The sequence below is a fragment of the Prosopis cineraria genome, unplaced genomic scaffold (genome assembly GCF_029017545.1).
Source record: "Prosopis cineraria cultivar Desert tree isolate PC_DT_omini unplaced genomic scaffold, ASM2901754v1 PC10, whole genome shotgun sequence".
Classification (NCBI taxonomy): domain Eukaryota; kingdom Viridiplantae; phylum Streptophyta; class Magnoliopsida; order Fabales; family Fabaceae; genus Prosopis; species Prosopis cineraria.
In genome coordinates this window covers 30,954,565-30,974,262 of record NW_026555341.1, presented here as the reverse complement: position 1 = coordinate 30,974,262, position 19,698 = coordinate 30,954,565, and positions in this window count along the sequence as shown.

Here is a 19,698-nt window from a genome sequence, read left to right as displayed (position 1 = left end):
TATTTAAATACTTCTACAGATATTACTATCATAAAAAATCCTTTATTTGACAATTATTTTTGCATTATTTGATAGTTATAACTGTAAAGTAAGGTGGCATCATATATTAAAAGCTCCCTTACTTAACAATCATTAACCATCAAATAAGGGTAACTCTATTTGACTGTTATTTTGAAATAATTATTAAATATTTCCTTCTAAATTTAAAATTGGGCCAATTTCAAAAGACAATACTTGACAGTTATGTAATAATTTAGAAAAATAATTAATTTAAAATTTACAATAATGTAAGTTAAATATATTTTTATATATTTTGGGATAAAAAAGTTGATGGTGTAGTGGCAAGTATTTTTGAGATTAAGACTAAGGTGCCACGTTTGATTCCTGCAAAGGCAAGAGTGGGATTATTTTTCTTTTAACTTTTCAACTTTTATAAAATTATCATAAGGTCCTTGACCCATCAGATTTATTTCTTCCTCCTTTTGTGTTTTTACAGGAGCTAAGAGAATGAGATAGATCTGAGATTCCAGAACCTTCAGCCTTAAGTCTTCTTCAATTCAACTAGCGTTCTCCATCATTCCTCTTCAGTCTTCAACATCGTCAGCGTGAGTGTGCTAGAGAGCGTCGTCAGTCACTGCTGCACGACGTTCTCCTCTTCCCTGCTCTACTGCCATTCAGTTCAACCCCTGCACATTTGCTTGCGTTGGTTGCTGTCAGTTCTTTTTCTTTCTTCCTTCTCCGCCAGTCAGCTCGCTATCGTCGACAGGTGCGACAGCTCCGTCCACCATTGTTGTGAAGTTCTACTGTGAGTTTTCTTCCCCTGATCGTCTCTGTTCGCTGCTCATGTGTGCCACTGTTCTTTCTTCTACCTCCTTGCTTCTGGCTACCAGAAATAGCTCTTCTCTGTCCGAGCTACTGTGATTCAGCGTACACGTTTCCTTTCTTCTTTCCCTTTTCAGCGCGACAGATTTGTTCTTCCCCTTTGCCTGCTCTGCCATGTTTAATATAAAGATGTGCGAAAAGAAAAAATCTTGACAGGAGTTAAAAGGAGAAAAGCTTTAAAATTTGAGAATATTACAGATAAGTGTATAATATTTTAATTGATTTTTTCAATTAAAATTTTTTTTATTAAAATATTACGTTTTTACAAATATTTTAATAACAATAATATAATTATTGAATATTTATTTATTGAAATTAGTTTATTTTGAAAAATTATTTTTACTAAATTTGAAATATTATTTAATTAATTAAAATAAGTTTAGACTTTAATTATAATATTTTTATTTTATCAAATATTGGATTAATACAGAAAACGGTTCATGCAAGTTCAACATTAAAAATAAAAATTTTATTTAATAATGATTATTTTCTCGCATGTTTGAAAATAGATTTGAAAGGGATTTTATACAAAACACTGGTTGTTAACAGTAATTTCGTTAGCACTTGGTGCACCATAATTATGATTAGCTAGTTCAACTTTCGTGAGTATCGTATTCACGTTTGTTATTTGTGGGTCTTGTACCTGCATTTGTTTTATGGCTTTAAGTCGCATTTAGTTAGTATTACCCTCATGGCCTGTGTGTCCACATTTGTTTCATAGCTTAGGCTGCGTTTGATTACTTACTCTCGTGGACTGTGTATCCACATTTGTTTCGTAGCATATGTTGCGTTTGGTTATTCACCCTCGTGGACTGTGCGTTCACATTTTTGAATTGTTTTGATAAATTTCCAGAAAAAAATGAATGTTTAGTTGGTTATTTCATAATTAATGGTTTTCAATTAATAAATATTGTCATTATTATTTATCATTTAATTATTTTGATTTGTTAAGATCAAATGTTAAAGTTGTTTTATCATTATAGATTTAAATGTTTTTGTTATTGAAGTTATATAGATTTTTTATTCTAAGTTGACCAATTTTCTTACATTGAATTACTTTCTCATGTAATTTCTATAATTATTATATTTTATTCATTGTGATTCTACAAAATATTATGGTTAGAATGTTATTCACTTAAAAGTTATTTTGGCCTCAGATAGCGTAGTTGACAATATATGTCCTGCTTTCTAATGAGGGATTTTTGGTGAGCTTGGTGGAGATTAGTTCTGTAAATATTTCCTATTGATATAAATATGAATTTATAAATTATATCATGAAAAAATATGATTAGGTGCTTCACATTAGGGTCCTGATTCTCTTTGTTATATTGTCTATCTGTTGTTGTGGAGTAGAGCTTTGTATTGTTGGGTATAAATTGTAAAATTTTTGGTTTGGAGATTTCAGGAGATTCTACTTATAAGGGAGGTGCTGGCAAAATTTTTACAAAAAAAAAAAGGTTTGATATTTTGATTATATGAAAAATAAAATTTGATGTATATAATCAGGCTAATAGTAAGTCATATGCATTAATTTAGAATTTTTTTTAATCGAGGCCTTAAGGGACGTGTGTTTAAGTGCACATCCCGTGCTAGTCACTCTCATATTTTGGGGCGTGACAAGTTATTTCAAAAGTATTGCTAAATAAACTGACCCTATTTGACCCTTGTTTAAAACAAGGGTCAAATAAAGTGACCTTATTTGGCAGTTATTTAAATGACTGTCAAATAAAATAATCTTATTAATTTGAATTTACTCTTATTAATTTTTTATTTTTAATATTAAAAATGTGAAAATCAAATTAAAAATTGTTTCATCATAATATAGCAATAAACTACTATTAATCATGAAAAAATTACAATAACTAATACATATTAATATGAATATACTCTTCAATTCCACTAAATACAATACTTAGTTTCGAAACAAATTTATAAGAATACAACTCTTCAAGTTTTTCACCTGTACACCAAAAAATGTGTTTGAAGCAATAATCCCTTGCAATTAGCCTTCTTATGATTGATTCTTCATTTGACCTCAACTTTGATCAATGTTTGGCTTTGTTTTATCAGTCTTGGAGATCTATTGAGAATTTTAATGATTTGCACCAAGGATTGCAATATCAGTTACACAAAATATTATGGTTTTACATATTGCAATTCAAATCTAAGAAAAATTTTATCCATAGACATTGTCAATAGCATTATAAATAATATAAAGTCATATAATTCTAATATACATGATGACTTTCAATATTTTACTAATTTATTTGTGTTTTTAATTTAATTGAAAGTCATTTGTTTGAATTTATTAGCAAAAATATGATTAAGTGGATGACTATGTGTAAGATGGACATGGAAATGTGATTAGAAGTTAGTGGACTAATTCTAATATTAATTATGGGTTTTATATATGTAGTGAGGCCCAATTTATGGGCCTAAAGATGAAAATTTTAGAGTGCAAGTTCAATGAAGTAAATCTGAAAAGATAATATGCACAAGTCATATGTTTTCACTGTAATAAAGCACGATTTTAGTAAAACGCATAGTTTTGATCTTCAGTAAATTTTTAAGGTTTGGAGACCTCATTTTCAATCATTTCTCACTTCCAGCAGCTGCACAACGTCCAGGGAGAAGAAAACGAGCCAAAGGAAAGTTGGAGAAGCTTGTGTTTAATGGAAAATCAAGGGTTTCGCTCAAGATTGCTTTGATTAAGCTTTTCTACTCCTTCTTATGTTTTCCTTGCTATATATAGTGCTGATTTTTGCTATCATTAGAGCTATGTTTAGTTGATTTTCTCGCTATGAACTGATTTTGGATAAGAGCATGTTTGAACCATTTATTTAAGCTTGATGTTAGTTTTGATTTCTTAATCTTGTGCTTATTTGTCTACTTAGTGCTTGGCCACTATTGAGTGTGAATTTGGCAGTTTAGGTTTTATTTTGGAAGAAAAAAATCTAAATTAGATCATTAGATGAATGAGTACTGTGGGATTAGAATTTATTCTAATTTGCTAAGAGGATAGGAATATATCTATTGGACTCATATAATTATATAAGAGTGAGTTTGTACGTTTTTGCCTCTTAAATATTTGTGTTAAGAATAACATATTAATTCAAGAGAGTGTATAATTAATCAAAAGATAATTATTCCTATTAATTTTCTAGATTAACAAATTAATATTAAGTGAATTTATTTGGGTAATTACATGCTCTATGAATTGAAAAAGAGATTAGTCACTCTAGGTTGTCTTGATTATTTGTGATTATTGCAAATTTTATTTTAATGCATTCATGTAATTTCAATTTCTTAATTTGTCAAATCAAATCCAAATTTTGTTTTTCTCAACTTAAATAAAAATGGAAAATTTATTGTCTAGTCACCAATTAGTTTGATTCTCTGTGAAAACAATCTTGATTTATCACTCATTATTTTATGAACCATACACTTGTGGAATCCATTATATATTTGTGTGCATCAATATAGAAGCTGAATTCTAGACAAAAAAAGTGAAGAATTGAAAGATTATATCCACAAAACGTGGCTAAATTTAGGTTCTGTTATGATTTGAGCGCTTGATATCAAGCGTATTTGGAAAGGCAAAACCTAAAATCTAATAGACTCAAATGTTTTTATACAAGTTATAATTATTAACATTTAATCTTGGAAAATCTTAGAGATACATTGACTAATACATGAAAGTGGCATATGAAGCAGATAATTTAGATGAAATGAAGGTGTACTATTGCCGGGAAGGATATCACAAGAAAGAATTATGTTCATGTCAGGGTGCTTTCTCAATCCAGGATAAAGTTGGTAATTCACAAATTCACAATATATAAGCATATATACAGTATGATAGTTTTAAAAGAGTAAGATGGTGGCAAATGCAATATGAGAGAAAGGCGATAAATGATAAATAAGCTAGTGCTTAATTGAATTCAAACCTACTGAGAATGATTTCAAACAAGTCCTCAAATATATTTTTTGGCAACTTTTTCTTCTTCTAAAAGTTGCAAGTTGGCTACCTCTCCTCAAACAATGATCCTCATGTCACTAGACGGGATCCAAAAAATGGGAAGACTGATGTAGCCAAAATGTTTTTGAAACATCATGCAAATTAGTTTCTATTATTAAATGGGAGTACATCAAACATATCGCCAAAGGTTGGGTGGTTGAAATTCCTAATACCAATTGTGTACATTACAAATAAAAACAAATCATTTGCAAAAACAATGAAAGAGAGTTAGAGAGTACCATAAATGTCGTTAACTCAGCCAAGACTAATCAGTCATCAACTTCTCAAAAAGGTCAATATTCTACTAACAGCATCATCAATACACCTCATAGGAATGTAATTGTACTTGACAAGATAAGTTAAAGTGTTGTTGAACTCTATGTGGTTACAGGGAATCATAACCTGAAAAATGAGATGGAGGTTGGACTTGAAAGCACATATCTATTGACCATGTTCTTACTTCCAAATCACACTTACCAAGTTAATTCTAGCATTGATCCCTTCTAAAACTGAGCAAGTGTAATTTGCTTAAGGAGGATCAGTGATCTTGTCAAGAGCTTCCCAATTAGAGATGACATATTGAACCAAGCTGTCGTACACTTAACAATTTAGACTAGATTAACTAACTCTATAATATAGTGGTAACTTAGGTCATCTCCCAAAAAGGTATTTAAAGATTAAATCTAGAGCTTCTTTATGCAATTAAATTAAAATAAAAATCTTAAGAGTTGATTGATTTTAATTGATTTAAACTAAATACTAATTAACCTAATTAAAACCTAGGCTAATGAGTTTGTGAAAATGGGATGGAATAGGGTACTTGGAATTAGATTAATGCTCAAATCCTAATCACTTATGAAATGTGAATTAGCCACCTATAATTCTTCTCTTCCTAACTAAATTATAAAGCCACTAGGATAATTCTCTCTAACAACTTAATTTCACTGGGGACCCTAATTAAGCATAGGATTCTAGAGTCCAATTAAACTCCTTGATTTAGTTTTAGGACCAAGTTAGTGATCACTAATAAATTCCAACAAGCATGCTCAGCCTTTAACACCCTAAAATGACCCCCAAAATTATGATGGATCACAAGCAAGCCCAACAAATGCTCCTCAAGATTATAATGAAGCATAAGCAAGGTTAAAATACTCAAGAACATTCAAGATTATGAAATATCCTAAAGTGGCTGAAATTATAGTTGAACATACCAACAAAAATTCAACATTAATCAAATCAATCTCCATATAAAAATATCAACTAAGATTATGGTTGTAAAGCCAAGACATAACAATCCAAAATTATGATCTTACAAGTCTATTAATGGAGAAAAATTAAAAAAAAATAAGGGTTACAAAATTGAAGACCTAAGTGATTCATTGAGCTTTCATCCTTATAATGACCCAAAGTTTTAAAAATAAAATAAAATAAAGTAATAACAATTAAATTAAAATTATGGTGAGGTATTTAAATGTATTTTTATTAATTTTGGGACAAATATAACAAGGAAGATGAGGTGATTTAGTGGAATTTAAGCTAGTAGCTTTCCTAAAGGTCTAAATTTGAATTTTTGCTCAAGTTAAATGTTAATTTATTTTGTTTTAATTATGAGGAAACTACCAATGTGCCCCTATCCTTCTGGTAATTTTTCCTAACCAATTTTTATTAATTATTTCTTCTTCTTCTCTTTTATTCGGTGACTTCATAGGGCAGATAGATAGTGAAATTGAGTCTTGCTTCACCGCCTTTCTCTTCCTCACTGTCGTCCTTCGTTCTTCTCCCATCGCTGCCGACTTGTCTATTACCCTTTCATCTATCGTTCATTTGTTTCTGTAGTGTTGAGTGTCGAGTCTCTTCCCCTGTTTCTTTTTTGGCTTCATGGTTGATTAAGATGTGTGTGACTGTTCAGCCTCCATCTCTTCTTCCTCCTCTTCGTTCATCTATTGCCGGCAACTGTGGGAGTCATCGTCCGTTCACCGCTGTGATGGATTGTTCCGTAAGCTGGTTGGCTTCCTCCTCCATTCTTATTCTTGCTGATTCCTTTCCCCCTATGTTGTTCATGTCGTACTGTGGGTGTTTCTATTACCTTCTCCTTCTTTCCTTCTGTGTGTTGCCGGTGGGTACGCAGGTGCTATTTTCATTGCTATAGGTGATTCAATTTGTTAGTTCCTCCTCCTTCCCCTGCTCTGCCACCGGGCTGCTCTGCTTTTCTTGGTCTCGCGTTGTTCCTGTTCAAGAGTAGGTGCAGAAATTTTAGCTCCCTTCCTTTGTTTCTACATTTGGGTTCTTGGTGAGTTGAACCCCCATCTTCCTTCTCTCCTTGCAATAGATATGTGCGTTTGTGTGTTGATTGACTACTTGTGGAATAGGTTCTTGATGGAAATTTGCTTATGTTGACGTAAAAGGATTTGAGATGCTTAAAAAAAGAAAAATTTGAAATATTGATAATGTATATTTAGGTAGAGACTTTGAAGAGGAAGGAATTTTGTATTATAGTTTGAATATTGAGGCACATGAGGTGTTTGCTAATATGTTTAAAAGAGGAGTTCAGTTGGAATGGAGTAAATTAAGCATATTCATTATATTAATGACTGAAATTTGGATTTAGGTTGTTCAATCTCTATGTTAAAAACTTAGAAAGGTATGAATATTGCTAATATATATATATATATATATATATATATATATATATATTCATTGTGGTGGGAAGATGGAATATTGAAGTGAACTTGATGGTTGTATACAAAGAAAAGAATGGTAGATTTCTTGTAGATTTGATAATGTTAAGACAAACAATTAGTTATGGTGATAGGTATTAGTGGTTAAATTTCACTGTTGCTTTGTACATGAGGAAAGTGAGTTAAGCTATATTTTTTTTTAAAATTTGTTTTGGACTTCGAATTGAGAATGTGTTCTTTGAGTTGTTGATTAAATTGCCTTAGATACTTTAATGAGTTTGGGTTGAGGTCATGAAGTTTGCAAGTGTAAGAAAAAGGACAATTTACATGTTTTGAATAAAATGTATTCATGAAGAATTATTGAAGAGCCTTGGTGATAAATCATTTATTAGTTATCAAGGGAAAATAGTATAAGTGCGATATAAGGGTATCATTGTGAGCAAGCGAAAGAAATAAGATCTCTTTAAATATGGTTGTAGGGTCAAAGACAAATATTGATTGAGAAAACTCAGATAAGTTCTAAACAAGATAAAGGGTTGACAAATTTTTGATGGTATATGAAGTAGAGTTATTTAAAATAAAGTTATTTGTTCTTCTTGTCTAGGTAATAGAGTAGCCAAAATGCAATTGACAGGTGCTTAAAAGGAGAAAATTACTATTTTGTGAGCTTTCTAAATAAGTGAATAGCATTCCAATTGTAATGACTCTAAATTTTAAATTAAATAAAATTTTTTCCTAATGAATATTTTATTTAAATAAGTTTTATAGTAATTAGAAAGAGGTAGTTTATAAGAAATTATGCTAAAAACTTTTGCAAGGATTCAGAGTCCAAATTTTCTAAGCAGAGTTTTGTTTTAAATTATAGAAAATTTTGTGTTCTTTCTTGTAATTTTCTCGTGCCTTTTATTTTTTTTTGTGCCTTTTTGTAATTTTTACCATTTCTTCTTTTTCTTTGAATCAGCTCGTTCACGCAATTATAAAACAGAGCATCACATTTTTTTTAATCCCCACCGCCCTTATTCACTTCTCTAGACTCTTAGAGTCAGTTTATCTCTCTAATTCTTCTCAACATTCTTAGCTAGCTATCAGTAGGGTGTTTCTTTGCTAATGTGCTTCTTTTGCTGCCATCCTTCCCGTTCATGCTTGCCAGCCACAGTGGAGTGAGCTGCTGATTCTCTTTACCTGTCATCGTCTTATTTGTGTCAGCGAGAGGTGAGCAATACTCTCCTTCATTCTTGGCCATCGAGTTGGGAAAATAGCTTTCGTTTCCTTCATCTTCACCTATTGAAGATCCGTGCATGAATAAAGCTAATATTTTGCTGCTTCTCTTCTGGTCCATGAAGTCTGCTCTGTCTCCTCCTCTTGGACCGTGAGATTGTAGCTCTTTTATTTTTTTGTGCTATCTGTGGGTCGGGTGTGTAACAGCTGCTACTACATATTGGTTAGGGTAAGATATTGATTCTCCTTTCTTCCGTGATTATAGGTTTTGGTATGCTGTGCAATTTACTCTTCTTTTTTCGTTGGCTGAAAGCGTACCCTATTTTCGTGTATTATTGTCTTAAGGTGGTAGAAATAATTGGGTGGTTTGGATTAGATATTATTTTAGTATATGTTGAGTCAGAACTTTGTAAAAAAAAAAAAATAGAAGATGAAAATTATTAGTTTTACTTGAATGCTTGCTACATGCTTTAGTATGGTGCATGTTCTCTTAATAATTGTAAGTATACTTGAAAGATTTATGGGTGGGAATAAGATTGTTAGAGTTTATAATAAAGCCTAGAGAAATTATAAATATTTATAATGACAAGAAGATTGTTGGGTTATGTGTTAGATTAATTTTGGGACATCATTGAAATAAGTAAGGAGTTGTGGGAGTTGGACCGTAAGATTTTGGAAGCTCAGGTGAGTGGGTGGCGTTCCAAATATATTTTTTGTAAAGTATTTATAAAAATATTTCTTTACTTAAATATTATTATTATTGCTTTATAAATTGTTTACATATTCTTGTTAATCTTATTTCCATATTAATGATATTATTTCTCATAAACAGTTTAATTATTTAATTCTATGTTGATATAAAATTTTTATTGCAATTATTTGTGTATGGAGGAAATGATGATAATTTTGGGCAATGAAAAATGATAGTTGAATAATATTTGAAAGTGAGAATTTTAAAACTATTTTTCTTTCTCCATACACACTTGATTTTAATGAGAGGGACTAAGTTCAAAACGTTGGATGCTAACGACAGTTCCGTTAGCCTTTGGCGCGCCATGGTATATCTAGCTAACAGGGTGCTTACAGGGGGTGCTAGCCCCGTGCGATGGCTAATGCACGTTGAATGGATGAATGATTATTCGTGAGTATTGTACTCACGCTTGTATTCGTAGGCTTCAAGCCTGCGCTTGGTTTGTGGCTTCTGTCGCACTTGTTTCATGGCTTTCATACACGCTTGACTAATTACTTACCCTCGTGGACTGTTTGTCTACACTTGTTATTTATTCTAATAAAGCCCTCCTACAATTTTAAATTTTAAATTTATTATTTTCTTGAAATTCTCTGAAAGTACTTTATCGAACTGTATTTATTGTAAATCTTTATATTTTATGAGCAGTAAAATTTTTAATACAAATATGTGATTTTATTAACCTTGTCTAGAATCACAATCAGACTATTATGAAAAATCATTATTCATTTTCAATTTTAGATAATTCATTATTTCATTAAGTTATTTGAAATTAAATTTGTGATTTATTATCTTTATACTTCATTTACTATAATTTTAATTGGAACACTACTCATCGGTAAATTTTTAGTCTCAGATATCGTAGCTGACCCTACACCTTCAACTAACCATTGAAGGCCCTTCTTGCTTTTTGAAAAAAAGGAAGCACATGGTGATTATTCTTTTTGGTGAAATCTTATATTGTATTTTGTAAATTATAAGTTAGTGCTTCATGTTCACTATAGTTAGATTCTAGTCTTATTTTGTTATTGTGAAAATTGCTAGAATGGAGCTAGACTTCTTGTTGGTCTGGTTGGCAAGTTTTGTTATTGTTATAGAAATTTCAGGATGTTCAAATTATATGGGAGATTCTATCAAAATTTTTACGAAAAAACAAACTTTAAAACTTTATAAACTTTACTATTATATATATATAACTTGCATATATCTCTATTTTAGCTTAATTTTTAGTTAATCAAGACTTATGAAATGTGAGTTCACTTCATATTCCATGCCGATCATACCCTTAATATGAGGGTGTGACACCAATGGTTTGTTATCAAACTTATTTTATTAAAAATATTGCTTGAACATATTTATATGCCACATTCCTCTATTTTTATAATTTTTTTTGATTCTTTAAAAAAATATAAATAAATGATAAAATATTTTTAATTTAATCTTACTTAATGGTTTATGATTTTTTAATTGTATTATTGATGATTGAATTTGCAAATGTTTTCTATAAACGAATTTTATAGAAATATTTGGGATTGTTTTCTTCAAAGGAATATCTAAAGGCAACTACTATGTTGATCTATATGTGTAAGAGAAATTATGTTGATGTTATATCCATGCATGTTTGATTTGAAATGTGGGATTGAATCAGAATACTAGTTGCTAATGACAGTTTTGTTAACTCTTAACACGTCATGGTACACATAGCTAGTATGGTGCTTAGGAGGTGCTAGCTCCGTGCGATGGCCGACGCACATGGAATGGAGGGATGATTTTTCATGAGTATAGTACTCATGCTTGATTTCATGGGCCTTGTGCTTGCGCTTGATGTCATGGGCTTTGTGCTCGTGCTTGTTTTCATGGCTTCAAGCCACACTTAGTTATTTATTCTCATAGACTGTGTATCCACGCGTGATGGCTAGTTATCCTCGAGAACTTTGTATCCACGCTTGTTAATCATTCTAATAAAGTCCTACTAAAGAATGAGTTTTAATTTTTTTTTTCTTAAAATTTCATTGTTTTAAAGAAAATGATCTTTTTTGCTTTACATGGATTTTTTTTATAATTAGCTCCGTAATTCTCTAGTGTTTTAAAGCATATGTTTAATTTTAGAAGGGGAACTTAAAATGCTAATCATTTTTCTTTTAAATTTATAAACTCATGGTTTATACATTTTCATGAATATTGATATATGATATATGTGTTTATATTATTTCAATTGACTATTCTATGAAGTTTATAACTGACTTATTAATGCTCTTTCCATTAATTCCTACAACTATCAATTGGGATATTATTCACTAGTATGTTGTTGTTGGTCTCAGTTTCATTAGTTGACATTGTTTCTCTTACTAATGTCTAAGAGGCCTACAATTGTGTTGGAAAGAGATTTATTTGAAAATTATTATTATCTCTTTTATATGTAATTATAAAGTTTATATATTTCATTTTGAAATATGACTAGGTGCTCCATATAGATTATAATTAGGATCCTCGTTTTGATTAATTATTTTTTGTTTGTCATTTGGTAGGAGTAGAGCTCCTTATAGTTGTTGTGTTGAATTTTTTGTTGAAAAAGTTTTTAAGAGGTCTTATTTATTAGGGAAGTTCTGTTGAAATTCCTATAAAAGTATTAAAACGTTTGTTTGTTTGATATATACTAGAAAGATCTAATCTTATGTCAAGTATGTTCACGGTTTAAAATTAAAAATTCTCGAATTAAGGTTTAAGGCATACAAGTTTCTATGAATATCCTCTACTAACAACACCTAAATTTTTAAGTCGTGACAATCCTCCTCCAAGCACCCAATGTAACATCCCAATTTAAATTTTAATAGTTAATTTAGGTTAATATAAATTTTTTTTTTAAAAAAATAATAATATTTAGAGGTAAGAAAATTAGTAGAAAATGATTATTAAATCTAATTTAGGATATAATTCTAAATTTAAAAAAAAATTTAAAAAAAAATCAATAAATTTATTAAAAAAAATTAATTAAAAAAATAATTATTAAATTATTATTATAATAAAAAAAAAGGGAAAAAGGTATGCCAAAACAAAAAAAAAGGAAGAAGAAGAGAAAACGAATTTGCTTTCGGCGCCGCATGAATAGTAAGTATAAAATAATAATAAAAAAAAGGGGGGGAAGAGAGAGAAGAAGAAATAATAATAAAAAAAATGTCTGGGACCCACTGAATTTTTATAAAAACTCACCTTCCTTCATTTCCTCATTCATTCTGCGCGCGAGCTGAGGCGGAGAGAAGCGAGTTGCCGGTGCGAAATATCTAAATTTTTAAGGTAAGAGTTTTTAATAGGATATTTAGGTTGTGATTTTAAGCTTTTCAAGACTAAGTAAGTGTTCTAAAAATTTTTCTTAGTCATCCTTCTTATTTAGTTTCTGAGTTTGTAGTGGTAGAAAATTTAAGATCTGGAAGAGGGATGAATTTATGTTGAATAAATATGATTTTTGAGGTTGTCAGTAGTATAATAAATGTTCTAGAGTATAAATTTATTGATGATCTTTGAATCTGTGGCTTATGGATCAAATTCTAAACTAGATCTGAAAATATATGTTGATTTATTGAGGTTTAGATGATTATTTGGGATGAGAAATGAATTATTATGGTTATAGGATTATGATTCTAAGCTAGAGACTCAATTTTTAATTTTTGGGTATTTTAGGTACGAATTTATAAAATAAAAAGAAAATTTTGATAATAGAAATTAGTTTAAAATTTGATTTTTAGATTATTAATGTTTATTGATAATTAAAAGAGGAGTTAAAAATTTTACTTAATAGTATTAACTATAGATTTGTATTAAGATTGAGATTAGAAATTATGTTATATTTTTAATTCTATTATTAGAATTATTTTATTAGTTTCAAAAATTGAAACTAATATTTATAAATAATATGTTATTTGTAGATTGTATTACTGGTGAAGATTGTGGAGAGAGAGAAATTTTAAGGAATAATTTATTGAAAAAGCCACAAGGTAACCATGCTTTTAATTTATGATTAGTGTTACTTCTTGTTAATTGGGTGATTATTGAGAAAATTATGAATTTTGTAATATTGTATAATTGTGCAATATTATTATGAATTTGTTTAATTATTGTGGGAGGTGTTGGGAGACTTGCTATTATTGTTGTATTTATGTGCCACGTGGTACGCCCCTATTGTAGCTCAATAGGTGGCTTGTAAGGGCTCGGGCTAATCTACCTTTGGCCGGGTAATTTAGCACCGAGTGAGGGCTACGGCTCGAGGTTAATGGAGGGATATAAGGATGGTTGTTTGTGTTTATTATAATATTTCTTATATTTGTTGGAATTATATTATTTTTAATTCTCACTTAGTAAGCACACACTTAACTGTTTGTATACACTATCATAAATTGGCTTTGGTTACTGGGACTTTTGAGTCTCATTATATGGTTAACAATTTTCAAGAGAAGAGCCACGAGTGACACGTAGAGGAGTCCCAGAGGCTTAGTGGTATAGATCCACTGTCTCTTTTGGGTATTTAATTTATGATTTATAATGTGTTATATTGCCAATATTAGGACTTTTTTATGTTTATTGTCAATTATATGAATATATAAATGTAATCATGCCTTTCAAACTATCTCTATTTTTGGTACAATTTGGATGACTGTAATTTTAATATTTGGTTTACTTTGGATTGGTTAAAATGGCATGATTATAAGGTCAAATAACTGGCTTGTGTTGAAAATTGATTAAATTGCTTATTTTACTTGTTGGGAGTATAAGGATGGACAAATGTGATCTAGTTTACTTGTTGGGAGTATAAGGATGGACAAATGTGATTTAGCCTAATGGCATGTGGGAGGTAAAAATTTATCTGAAATGTTATAGTGTGTGAGTTGAAGCCAATTATAAAATATTTTATATCGAAATTATTGATATAAAAATGTGTTGGGTGGCTGTAACCCAACTATGGTTGAGTTAAATTATTTAAAAAAAAAATTTGGTGTGTTACACCCAAAATAGTTTAGCCTTCAAGGTTCTTCAAGTTCTCCATGGGAGGCATAAGTTGGTCGAACCCCTTCATGGGACCAAGTAGAGAATGAAGCATGAAATAGATAATCAAGTCGTAAGGATGTGTAGAGGGAAGTAAGAGGAGAAGGATGGGAGTGATTTGATGATGATCTAATGGTTAGATGAAGAGAAATGGAGGAGAGAAGGGGGCTGCCATGTCTAGAAAAATGAGAGAAAATGAAGAACAATAAAGAATAAGAGAGAGAATGTAAAATGTAAAGTGAAAATGAAAGAGGTGGTGAGAGATTGTGTGTGTGGTGGCTAGGTTATTTCCTTGGCCAAAGAGGCTGATTGTGCATGCAATTCCAGCTGCAAATGAAGGGGGAAATAAAATGAAAAGGAAAAGAAAAGGCTAGGATGTGGTACACACTTTCCACATGCTCAAATAGGTGGCTATCTCTCATTGGCTCAAAGGGAATATCCTAAGTGAGAAATTATCACTTATGTCATCAAATGATCTGATTATTCTCTCCCTTTTCCAGCCCCAAAATTATGCCAATCTTGCCTATTTTAGCCCTCTTCCATGATTCTTGACCACTTGCAAAGGTCTAAATCCACATGTGCTACCTAAGTCACAAAATGAACAAAAAATCAAAGTCAAATATTCATGTGATCTAATAATTAAATTATTTCACATGGAATTAATTAACTAGCATGGGAGAAAACTAATGAAGTAGAATCCAAGGGTAATGACACATGAAAGCTTATGCAAGCACATAATAAAACCCTAATTCGGTTAACAAAGCCAACAACCCTAAAATGTGATTTTTATTTTATAATTTCCAAACCAAATTGAATTTTGAAAAAATAATTTCATATTCATTCTTCTGAATATAAAATACATGAAACACAAAATTAACCGAATTTTTTATAAAAAAGTGCAATTTTTGATCAAAATACCCCTAGTACACAATTTTGCCCTTAAGCAATTTTCTTGCTTTTGACACCATGAATGCACCAAAATGGGGAATAAAACATGTAAAATGAGTTCTAAATGAATGGATAAAGTGTGTAAAATGTGAATCTTATCATATATGCTATAAATGTACCAAAAGCAATTCACATTCAAGATAGCAATATTATTCATTCCTTTAAGGACTGCTTGCTTTTTATAATATAAGATCACTTGGATTATTTTGATTTTTGAATGTAACTATTCTGATGTTTATACACATGTACAAGGAATTCAATTATGCTAGCAAAGTGAGAAACAGCCATGCAATTAATAATTAGTTTACGTGGCTCTTTATTATAGGGAAACACATATGCGTGTGATTTTTATCACTGAATCACATAATCATAGTTATGATTGTTGAAAAAAAGATAAACATTGTGAGGCTGCTTCCAGGAAAGTCGAAGGAAGGGTTGTGACGTGAGCATCCCTTGGGATTTTAGGAATATAATAATCCCTTTTCGAACCCACCTTGGAAAGCTCAGACTCAACCTTGCTTCTATAATTCTTGACAAAGGAATCGTTCTTGGGAGCTTGCTCCTCCTTTTGTTTGATGGTGTAGACGACCGGCAGGGAGGCTCATAGGGAGCCAATGAGACTCAGACGAAAACAATAAACACATTGCATAAAAGAAAAACACTGAAATAGGTGGGAAAGCAAGGAGCTACCACAATACTAGTCAAAACCTCCAACTCTGACTTAGAAGTCACCACCTTGAAAACAAGGAGAGAAATCTGTGTAGAATCATCAACAAGTTTCTGCTTTGATAAATCGAGGATCAGTGAAGATGAAGCATTCCAAAATGCAAAAAAAGAGAGAAAGGTAGGGACAGAATGAGAAACCTGCATATTGCGAGTGGCAGAGAAATTGAGGAGCGAGAGAAGAGAAAAATCAAAGCGACTAGGGTTTAGGCTTAAAGCTGAAGAAGTGAGTGAGGAGGAGAAAATATCTCTCACTTATCTACAACCTCTCTCAGAGGCGGTGGAGCGCTACTTGTGTAAGGAAGGGAAGAGGAGAGGATGGGTTCAAGAAGGGTGGGGGAGGCATTGTCGAGGTGAGGGATTGAGGCGGAGAGCTTAGATGAAAGAATTAAAGGGGATAAATTTGACAGTTAAGTATAAAAGTATCAAGTAATATTTATTTGACCCTTGTTTATAAATAAATGTCAAATAAATATTTTACATATTTGGCGGTTATTTAGTAACCAGGGTCAAGTAATATATATATATATAACTGTCAAATATTTGTTTATATATTTGATGCTTATTTAAAATAAGGGACAAATATTCTTTGCCTTCATTTATTTGTCTTTTTTTTTAGATAAATGACAAATATGAGTTGTCATATTGGAAGGGATTTAAACTTAACACTCTTAATTTAATTTTGACAAGAAATTATTGGGTTAGAAATAAGAAAGATTTTGTATAATCAAAAGATATTCAAAATTAATTCTAGCATCCCAACCCTTAAAACTAAAATGAAAATCAATTTAATTAGTAAGTTGAGTGCAATGGAGCAAATGAGATATTAGAACTTTAGAGTTCTTTACTACTTGTTTTCTTGACTTTAGAGTGCTTCAAAATCTTAGTCGTTTATTTTACATTTTTACTTGTTAAGTTGAATCATTTACCACTATAATTTGCTTGCTTATTAACGTCAATGAAATTGTAAATTTAATGTCTGTTTGCCATTTTACTTAATTCTCGATGGGATCAACCTTAATTTTCCATTAGCAACAATTGCGACCCGTACACATGTGGTGTCCATTTGGTTTTCATATCCATCAATCCCAAGCATTGAAATTTTTTAACTTCTAATTTCTAAACCCTTGTCTATTATGATAATTTAATATAGGGATTTGATTAACCCTGATTATCATAATAGTGATTGTGTGAGTAATGTCAAGGTAGACATTACATTAAGTTTAATTTACTTACCCAATCAACAAGTGGCTAATGAGGAGTTGTCATCCTATAGAAGGCACTTCTCCATACTAATTAGAAACTTTGCATTTGAATGAAGATGTATTTTTATATATCTTGTATTGAAAATGTATATGAAAAAGGGTAGAATTCCATAAATTAGCTAACTCTGAAAGTTAGTGATTTTGTAATTGACCATTTGCCTTTCACTTTTTTTTGAATATGTTAGATTCATCTTCATGAAGCATATGTTTGTGGTATTTAGGGGAGATGCATCATCTAAGGTTGATCAAGGGATATTCAGTTGAGTTTTCCTTCCTTTTTTAGTTCTCACATATGATTGTATGTGACATGGACCATTGTGATCTTGCTTTCACTTTCTTGAAATAATACCTTGAACTTTGCTTGATGCAATGGGTTGTTATTATTATTATTATTATTTTGGATTGAAAGCCACTGCTTATATCTAGGATATTAGTTTTTTGCAAGTATGCTTGAACTTCTTTTGTTACATATTGTGCACAGCATTGTTAAAGCTTTAAAGATGCCTCCACTTGAAGGTGTTTTAATTAGAAAGGACATGGATATATTGTCTGATGTAGTGACTAGATTGTTTGAAGAGTCCAAAATATAGAAGCTGGTTAGTAATAAAAGATAGCGATTAATAGAATGTAATCATTGAAAATGTTTTCCAAGTCTACCCAAGATGTCTACTTGTTCTTGTTCTTTTCCTTTTCTATTATCAAGCTTCCTTTTTCTCTCACCTCTCAAAGACTCTACCATCTTATGACGTTCATCATGAGAAACTTTCTTACAAGAAACTACACTGCCACTTACACCAACAAGATGCTACTTCATTCTATTTATCCCCCCTCCTTCATAGCTTGATGCACAATAAAGGAAAGTATACACATTTTTATCACCTGCTTTTCCAAGGCAATATGTGCCTATGCAGGATCAGTTTTTTCACTCATAGATAAGGCCCCAGATGTTGAGTCATTGCCACTAAGAGGTGGATTATTAGAATTGGGAGTTGGTGTATTAGAATTGGGGGTGGGATTAGGATTCTCATTTTCATCACAATCGGGGTTACTTCCAATATCCATGTTAAATACCTAAACTTTAATATGCAAGCTAAAATTTCAAGTAACAATTAGGCACAGACACAGAAATCAATCAAGCATAGATGCAAAAATCAGACTAGTAGATTCAAATAGATCAAACAATGACAATCAACACTAATCCATTAATCAATCACAATCACAAATGCTAAGCAATGCTCAGACAAATGAATAACAACAAATAATGAAAGATTAAAACAATTAAGGCACAATTAACTAAGGGAAAAATGGCTACATTAAGGCAGCTTCTCTGCTTTGTTAGGCAAGAAAGAAAGATGGTTCTTATGAAACTAGCTTCACCATTAGCCAAATAAATGGTTATCTTCATAAGTTAAATAACACTTTTAACTTATGAAGAGTGAAGATAGAACTTGGCTTCCCATTGATATTCATTTCATCAATGGAGATAGAGGACGAGAATAGAACACTGACCACAACTAATAAATGGTGTCATGGGCTCACGACGAGTTCTAATTCACTAAGAGAGAGAATGATCTAGTTATATTAAGGGTAGATGATGTTGATGGCCAAGGCTAAGAATTCATTGAGTAAGGAGAGCGACAAGCGACGAGTGCAAACTAAGAGAAGAGCTTCACTACTTCAAGATAGGCATCGGGTGACGATGATGGCAACTGATTCAACAGTCTGGGGGCGACGGCATTAGCTATTGAGCAAGGGATCAAGAGCTTTGTTACCTCACCCTTTATTTGAACTTTGAAGGTTGAAGTAGGGTGAAATCTGTTGAGGCATTAAGCTAGCTAGGGATTGGATTCAAAATTTCAACCTTTTAGAATTTTTTTTAAACCCCCCCTAAACAATGTCATTTTGGGGGTTTTAACATAAAAAGAGTGATCCGACTAACCTTTCGAGTTAGCTGGGTTATCTAGGGTTGACCCCAAGCTAGTCAGGTCACACCAAGTCACATTCTGACAAGGTTAATTGAAAAACCAAACCGGTGGAGAGGCTGGTTCATTGGTCAAATCGGCAAGTTTGGTCCAATTTTTTATTCCATGATATTAAGTTTGAGATGACAGGAAATTAAAAATGACCTCAATATATAGACTATCACTTCCCATAATGCTAGATACAAACCATAAATAATAACTC